General features: G+C 43.6%; 1 long non-coding RNA gene across 1 annotated transcript; it reads left to right on the forward strand.

Moving 5' to 3' along the window:
* The first annotated feature begins 207 nt into the window (after positions 1-207).
* On the forward strand, positions 208-2,343 carry LOC309684865. The gene is made up of 3 exons (XR_014270364.1): positions 208-323; positions 2,106-2,238; positions 2,326-2,343. It is a non-coding gene; the product is annotated as an uncharacterized lncRNA (long non-coding RNA).
* The last annotated feature ends 6,042 nt before the right edge of the window (positions 2,344-8,385 follow it).

The following is an 8,385-nucleotide window of genomic DNA, read 5'->3' on the forward strand; positions in this document are numbered from 1 at the left end:
GAATTCTCTTGCATGTCATTTGTAGTTTCTATTTATTGTCACAAATAAGCTCATGGGAAATATACACGGTAAAATATGCTTATTATATGAGATATAGAGTGTCTTTCATATTTAGCTATAATGTATGTTTTTATCTCAAAATGACCCTTTGTCTCTTCTGTTGTTTCCCCAGGGTTTGAAAAACTGTGACGAGAGGTACACTTTAGATCTCACGGGAGGAGTCTTTCCCTTGAGAGGGCAGATCAGCAGTATTAAACTACTCAGCTGTCAGACCGTAGAAAAATTTCTCAGCCCTGTTGACAGAGAGGATAGCATTATTGAAGGTTTGTTCTGATGCCTGTGTTTGATTATTTTAAAATACGTGGGTTTGGAATGTAAGCAATGGATGCTGTTCTGGCCACAGGGTCTGAAAGCCTTAAATATCTGTACAGACTGGATTGTTGGGATTATTGAAAAAGACAAACCGTGTGCTTAAGTTATGTGAGACTTCTTTAAGGTAAAAACTAGGTGAGTTTTCACGCTTGCTGACATGCTCTAGCGATGTATGGTGGGGTCATCTGTATACTGCTGGTCAGGCATTTTATTCCTTCAGCTGTCACCTTGGAACAATAAGATCATTCTCTCCACTGCTTTGGAATGTTATCTGAATCTCTTTTTGCCCTGTTCAAACCTGTTTGCGTGTCTACTTCCAGATGGTAGTCCCTCACAGGTGGTGCTCCCCAGGGCTCAGTACTGGGGCCTGATGTCTTTAATACCTACCTTTATTAATGATCTGGACAGGGGAATGGAGCGCACCCTCAAGAATTTTTCAGAGGACACCAAGCTGAGTGGGAGCCTTGATCCGCTTGAGGGTAGGAAGGCTCCACAGAGGGATGTGGACAGGCTGGCTGGCTGGACTGAGGCCAACGGTCTGAGGTCCAACAAAGGCCAAGTGCCAGATCCTACGCTTGTGTCATAACAACCCCATGCAACAGTACAAGCTTGGGGAAGAAGTTCTCAGGATCACAGCCATCGAGGGGAGAGAGAGCACTTCACAGCAAAGTTTCTAATTGATATCGAATGTGATGTTCGTTGTATGAAATCGACTTGTTGGCCAGGTCGGGTCAAGTGCCCGGGTGTCGCTCCTCTATGATTCTAAGAGTGGCTGGAAAGCTGCCTGGTGGAAAAGGACCTGGGGGTGCTGGTCGACAGGCATCTGAATAGGAGCCGACAGTGTGCCCAGGTGGCCAAGAAGAGCAATAGCATCCTGGCATGTCTTAGAAATAGTGTGAGCGGCAGGAGTCGGGAAGGGATTGTCCTGCTGTACTCGGCACTGGTGAGGCCACAGCTTGAAGACCGTGTTCAGTTTTGGGCCCCTCCCTGGAAGAAAGACCTTGAGGTGCTGGAGCATGTCCAAAGAAGGGCAATGAAGCTGGTGAGAGGTGGAGAGCACAAGTCTTGCGATGAGCGGCTGAGGGAACCGGGGTTGTTTAGCCTGCAGAAAAGAAGGCTGAGGGGAGAGCTTCTTGCTCTCTTCAGCTACCTGAAAGGAGGCTGTAGTGAGGTGGGGGTCAGTCTCTTGTCCCAAGTAACAGGATGAGAGGAAATGAGCTCAAGTTGTGCCAGGTCTGGTTTAGAATGAGTATTAGAAACAAATTCTTCACGGGAAAGGTTGTAAAGCGTTGGAACAGGCTGCCCAGGGAAATGGTTGAGTCACCATCCCTGGAGGTACGTAAGAGACCTGTCGCTGTTAGGTTAATGGTTGGACTCAACAATCTTAAGGGGCTTTGATCTTAAGGGTCTTCATCTGAAATGCCTTTGGATTAAGAGAACTGGTGTTGTGTGTGTAAGTGTGGAGGTGTGAATGTTGTGAATAGTTTATGTTAAAATCTCTATTCCAATTTCTGGTTTGTCAGGGTTTCTTTGTTTATTTGGTGTGATAATTGTGGTCTTTCGTTTGGAATATGCATGGAAAGGAGCTATTCTTAAAACTCGCCATTGAGTCAAAGCTGGAAGTGAATAATGCCAGCTGTGTGAGACAAGCATATACGATCGAAAAGTGGTGTTTTAAAAATATCGGATCTACCCTATTTTCTGCAAATAAAACAATGTCTTCTCTTTTACAGCAATATATCCTGACATCAGTGTAGCAGTCTTCAGTTGGCAAGTGCAAACATACGGTCAAGGCAAACCATCTACTTATTTGGGCGTATTTGACATTAACAGCTGGTATCATGCTCAAATGCCAGACTCGCTAAGGTAGATTTTTATTAAGTTGCTTTCAATATCCCTGCAAATAATTCATTTGAATGTCGGCGTTTAGCTGACGCCCTTGTTTTCTTTAAGGCCAGAAGAGTTCCTTCATGATTGCCCCTATTTTGCTTTGTGGTCACTGGAGACTGTGACAAGCATGACTTCTCCCGAGCTCCTTTTGGATATTCTGGTACATGAGCGCAGTCTACGTCGGGAAGTTCCTCCTTTTTATCCACCACCGGAGCAGTTTTTTAATCCGAGTGCCTGTACTTTTGGTAGGTATTTCAGTGCTTTTAAGAGCGATAAGCTTAAAATGAGATGCTATTTCTCGGTTCTCTTGTTCATTGTCTGTCACACAAAAACCAAACCCAACCCCCCACACCCCCAACCCAACTCTGATGACGTTGTACTAACGAGGTATTTCCTCTTGTGAAATATATCTGGCAGTCTGCGGAGTTTTGCTGCTTTTGAGACGTAGCCTGTGAAGTGGTGCTGGTTATAGAAGGAAATGACTTGGAACTGAAGCTCAAAGTACTCAGTTCTATCTTTCCAGATACTGCTATGTAAACAATGTAAACTGGTCATAACATAACTGAGAGAGTCTGGAAGGTTGTCAAACGTTTGTTGTTTCTGCAGATGGCACGTGCTTGCTGAACTCCGGAGTTGTTCACATGACTTGCACCAGCTTCCAGAAGGAGGTGACCTTTTATTCTGTCTCTGTTGAGAATGTCACGAGGTGGACATTTTCTAAGCTTTCTGTTGCACTGCTTTCAGTGTCTGAGACCATTTAATGCTCCTCCTGCCCATCCACACGCGTAATTGCAATTGTAGCCTGTCACCAGATTTATGCAAATGCTCATGCTTTAGGTCCGCTCTTGGGACTGTAAAACCACCACGGTCTCCTGTGGAAGCATGATCAGGGATTGGATGTCTAGAAAGGAATGCAATGTTGCTCTAGGAGCAAGAACAGAAATGTTGTGGAAGTCGGGGAAAGCTGTTACTTCTTTACGAGCCATCGGTCAAACTGCCTGCATAGTCTTGAGTTAGAGTTTTTATCCCCGATTAACTTGAAAAAAGGGAGCCAGAATGGAGAAAATGAGAAATTACTTAACTGTTTGAGAAGAACGGAAACTTTTTTTCTCCCAAACTTGGCCCAATTGCAACTTCCGAGCCACTGCCCAGATTGTGACAAATAATGTTGACTTAAGTTTCAGCTCGCTAAATATTTCCAACATGGATCAGCTTCTGCACAAACAAGCATCGAAAGGATCTTCCAAAGCGTGGTTTACAGTTGTGTGTTAGTTTAGCTGCTATAGAATGCATTTTGTGTCAGTGGTCAGGGAAAAAGAAAGGCGTGTGTATCGAGAGAGAAGCTAGAAAATACTTAATCATTGCAAGGGCTGCTCTTTTCTTTCACAGGATTTTTAAAATAAACTGTAACTGTTAGTTTGGCTGCCGTCTTTAAGACTCGGCATAGTAACGCTTACTCAGATGGCTAAGCCAAAGCACATTCCTGATGCAGGCTTTCTGACAGTTTAAGGGGACGTTTCTATAATTTCTCTTAGCGGTTACCCAGGCCCTTAGTGACCGACTAACAATGCGGCCTTTATGAGTAGTTTTGGATTGATGTTTCAGACCCTGAATTTTTTGAAGAAATCTGTCCCTTCAATGACTGAAGCCATTGGTGAGAGCTACCACAGGTGTCTGGTAGCTGGCTTGCTGTCTCCAAGACTCGTCGATGTCCAGCCATCCAGTTTGAGCCAGGTGAGCGCATATGAGGGAATCAAGGGGGAGATACAGCCCTCTGGTTTGGCGGGGCTGGAGAGGCTACAAGACATGATAACGTGGTTTTCGTATCATTTGCCAGTTGCCCTGAAATACGAGTGTTGGCTGGAGTTAGCAGAAGAAATAGTATGCTTAGCCGCAAACTATGGAGTTTGACTGGGAACAGCCCTAAGAGATTTGTCTTTAGAGACCCGTCTCTTAATTCTGGGCCACAGACGTGCACAAGGAAGCGTGCGCTCAGTGCTGGTCACGCACAACATCAAGCCTCTTTCCCTCAGAGCAACCTTCATCCCCATCAGTTTCTCGAAGCATGAAGTTTAGTGCAGTAGCTGACAATGGGGGTGTCTCGCTGGGATGCGAGCTGTTGCAAACGTCAGCTTGCTGCACTACACACGACCGTTTGCTTCCAAGGAAGAGAGCTGTGGTAAAGGATTACTGGTGTCAGGTGAAAGCAGATCTTCACCTCTGCGGCCTTTGCCTCGTGCTACAGTAGCCCAACGTACTCCTCTTAGACTGCCCTCTTGTTGCTGCAACACCGTCATCACCTTTATCTCATGACGCTCACTGCCTTCTGTCTCCTTTATCTCGCCATAGTGACTTCACCCCCTCTGTCACAGGTTTTCCTTTGGCACCGACCGTTCTCTCTCATCTGAAGAGCTTCATGAGAGATAGAGTCTTTGTGATGAACAGCCCGTCTGTTTTTTAATAGCCTTTGCTGGATTGTGACTGTGCCGTTCGGAGTCTTGTTATGCATTTGAGCAGGGATTCCTTTGGAATGTTAGTGAGACAAATTGCAGCAGTAGGGTCGAGAAGCTTGGTTTGCAGTTTTGTTTGCCACTGTGAATAGCATTTGGTGTGTTTCCTTGCCTGCAACCAGTTTTCAGAAAAAGATGGAAATATCACATGTGTGTTCCACTGTGTAGAAATCCCTTGGAATGTAACGATTTTGCCTAGAAGGGAAAGATACTTTTAAATGTCTTTAAAAAAACCCAACTAAACAAAACCCCCAAAAGAGCAAAGTAAAAGTTTGTGGAGGAACCTTTCACCCTTCCTGCACTCCTGATGGCAACCTTACACGCACGGAATGCGTAATGGGGAGTGGCAGAGGATGTTACAGAAAAGAGCTAATTGGAAGTCAGTGCATGAAGCCTGTACTGCAGAGGCATGGATCTAAAGATCAGAATTAGCCTTCAGTAAGTTGAAATGTCAGAGGAAAAGTTACTGTGCTCCTCAGACCAAGGAGCAGTCCAGCCTGTGGCTCAAATTAAGACAAAGAGTGTGGAATGACTCGCATGTCTCCGAATTGACTTTGTGATGTCTGACTGAGTATACAGCTAGAAACAAACATTCACCGTTGATGGTTCAAGTGCTGAAAGTAGGTAAGATTCTCATTTTATTCTGTCTGTTATGTTTAGGAGGAGCAGGTGGAAGCAGTATTGTCAGCTGCTGTCCAGACAGGTTCTGCAGAACTTCTGAGAGGATGCATTAAACGTTGGACATCTGAAGGTAATACTTCTTGCCTTCTTTTAAGGTGACGTATTTTTTGAGTTTGAAATTTTTGATTCATTTCTTTTTTGTTCTCTTTTTTTCTAAAGTTGCCAGAAGTTCTGCAGTAGCCCAATCTGGCAAGATCCTTCCTCGAATTGAAAGGAAGCGGGCTGTTGAGAGAGCCAAGCCTTACCGTTTGCCTTCATTGGTATTAAGAGAAGGTAACTTTTAGGAGAGGGAATATAGTGGACAACTCACTGTCACTTTGATTACACAAGGCTGATATGTTTCCCTTCTTGCTTTACAGACTCAAGACCAAAGCCATTATCAACAATAACGAAACAAGCTCATGTGGGAAATGTGTGTAAAAGAGAAAATTTCCTCAGTCGTGTATTGGCCAATATCAGAAAATTCTGGGAAGGAAATGAGCAGAAACCCAGTTTCTCCCAACGCGATGGGTAAGCAGCCTTTTGTCACAGTCTTGAGCTACATGTGTGGAGAGAGAGAGAAAAATCCATTTGCATTATGTGAGTGTTTTGGAGGGAAGGTGCACCTGCACAAAACTTTGGCTTTTTTGCACGTACAATATAGAACACTTGAGAAACTGTCCTTCATAAGGAGTATTTAGAGAGAGAGTTCTGCTATGAAAATCTCACTTATGCAAATACATATAGATATATGAATATATACACACACACATACATACCACATTGCCATTATGGTGAATGTGTTTACAGAATTTAAGATGGCTGACACAAAAACTTTGATTACCACTAAGGTACCGTTGTACAGATTTTGATAGACTTGCTCGTGGGATCGAATAGTAATCTTTTACCGCTTCCTGCCCAGTTGCTGCTTCGTTTCTGTCTTTTTTACATCAACTTAAGCAGAATTCTAATGAGCAGGAAAGAGGCTTGCGGTTGTCCGATGATTTTCCTACGGGTGGCACGGTCAAATAAACTTGAATTCTGGTATGTGTGGACTTCAGGGGAATGGGAGTCAGTTACATTTTCCTTGTAATTCTAGTCCTAGAGCTACAGAACCGCCAGCCACAACATCAACTCCCCGTGATGCAGAGTTGTGCGATGCGTTTGCTGGGACACCAATTACAAAATCTTCACAAAAATGTTCCAGGAATAGTGGATCTAGCATGAATTTTTCCAAAAGGTGTTGCTTCTCGTATGTGGATGGATGGATGTGTGTGTGTAGACTTTCTGTGTTTTCCAAGTGCTTGCATTCCGCTTTGTCTCTGTGAAAGAAAAGGTCAACTTGGGCACACAAGTGAGGGGAGAATGTGAAGTGGTGCCAGTGTTGCAATGTAGATGATATTTCTTCTGGCGTGAGACTGACCTGACTTGCGCAATTTGCAAGGGATTCCTCTCTCCTCAGTGGCAGTGGTTTGGGAAATTAAGCATGAGATGTACCAAAATACTTGAGAAACTAGAAGATGCCTGTAGCTTGTTCTTGGGCCTGATACATCACCTGAACAGGGAGGGTTCACCTGTATTTCTTGTTCCTGGAATGTTTTTGTTATGTGTCGTGTCAGATTTCTTGACCGCAGTGTGATTTTTTTCCCCCCATTTATTTATTACTTTTCATCTTTTAAATTGTGAATCTTCCAGATTGCTGGATTTGGTGGGCCGTCCCGTTCCTTCGTGTTCTCTCGTGCGGGCTTGTAGCTGGCAGTTCCCATGCAGACCACCTACTTCATCTGTGGCATCCAGCCCCTTTGGATCAAATATGTGTGGTCCCATCTCACACAAGAAATTCGCGGGAGCATCAGAGCTGAATGTACCTGAGACTCCTCCTGTGGTTAAGGTTTGTATTTTAAAAAAGCCAGCAACAACAACCGACCACACCAGACACCGGTAAACTTGGTGTGAAATGAAACCACCAAAGAATTTAACGGAAACACTGTTGCGTTCACCTTGTGGAATATTTTCAGTGTGCGCGTGAGTATTGCATATACAGTCCTTTTGGAAGCAGCGCGTTAGGACCAGTCTTGAAGAGGGGAAGCTTAGCTCTAATTAAATTGCCGTGTGCCCATTGTCCCATAGCTTTGGGAAATACACTTCTTTATATTGCATGGAAGAAAGTGAGTTAACACTGGCATGTGGTCAGTACTCATTCAGGAAATCGCCTTGAGGAGAAGTGTATGGATTTCCCCAAGAATGTAGGCAGGAAGCAGCTGAAGTTGAAGGAAATATTCCTTTTCCGCAGGAAGAAATAACTGTTTCTAACAATTTTCCTAAAACTGAGGAAATTAATGTAAGTCAGCTATGTTCCCATTTTCGACAAAACAGAAAAACTCTTTGCAAATGGAGGACAGTCCTGTCTTACTGACAATTGGAAGGCACCCAAAACGGTCTCAGTTTCTTTAGCTGGTGAACGCAAGTTAAAGCCTCATTACATAAGGGCAGTTCTGTTTTTCTCCTATGCGTTTTGTGGACCTCTAACACCGAATAGAACCCGTCAAGACTGGGGCCTTTGAGGGCTGTAGTAGGAAAAACAAAAGTGCCTAAACTATTTTTTAAAATAACCATACATTCGTTTGGTTTGTTAGAACTTAAAAGTTTCTTAGTTGACTTAATAAAAGAAGTCGTTTAATTGTTAAAGACAACACAAAAAGTTGGGGAGTGCAGCTTTTCGATACTGGGGGCCATTTACCAAATGACAAAATGCTGTGGGAACCAAACTCATTGTCGGAATGATTTAGGTGCTGAGATCGTTTACTCTCTGTTCCTTATTAACATAAACAGAATTCCCCGTAATGAGTTAATTTCAGCATCAAGATACTTCACGCTACTTAAAAGTCTTTTTTTTTTTTTTCCTTAAACTACATTTTTTACCATCTGAACTTTGTAAAATATGAATTTTGAA

The sequence above is a fragment of the Vanellus vanellus genome (genome assembly GCF_965231255.1).
Source record: "Vanellus vanellus genome assembly, contig: HAP1_SCAFFOLD_196, whole genome shotgun sequence".
Classification (NCBI taxonomy): Eukaryota; Metazoa; Chordata; class Aves; order Charadriiformes; family Charadriidae; genus Vanellus; species Vanellus vanellus.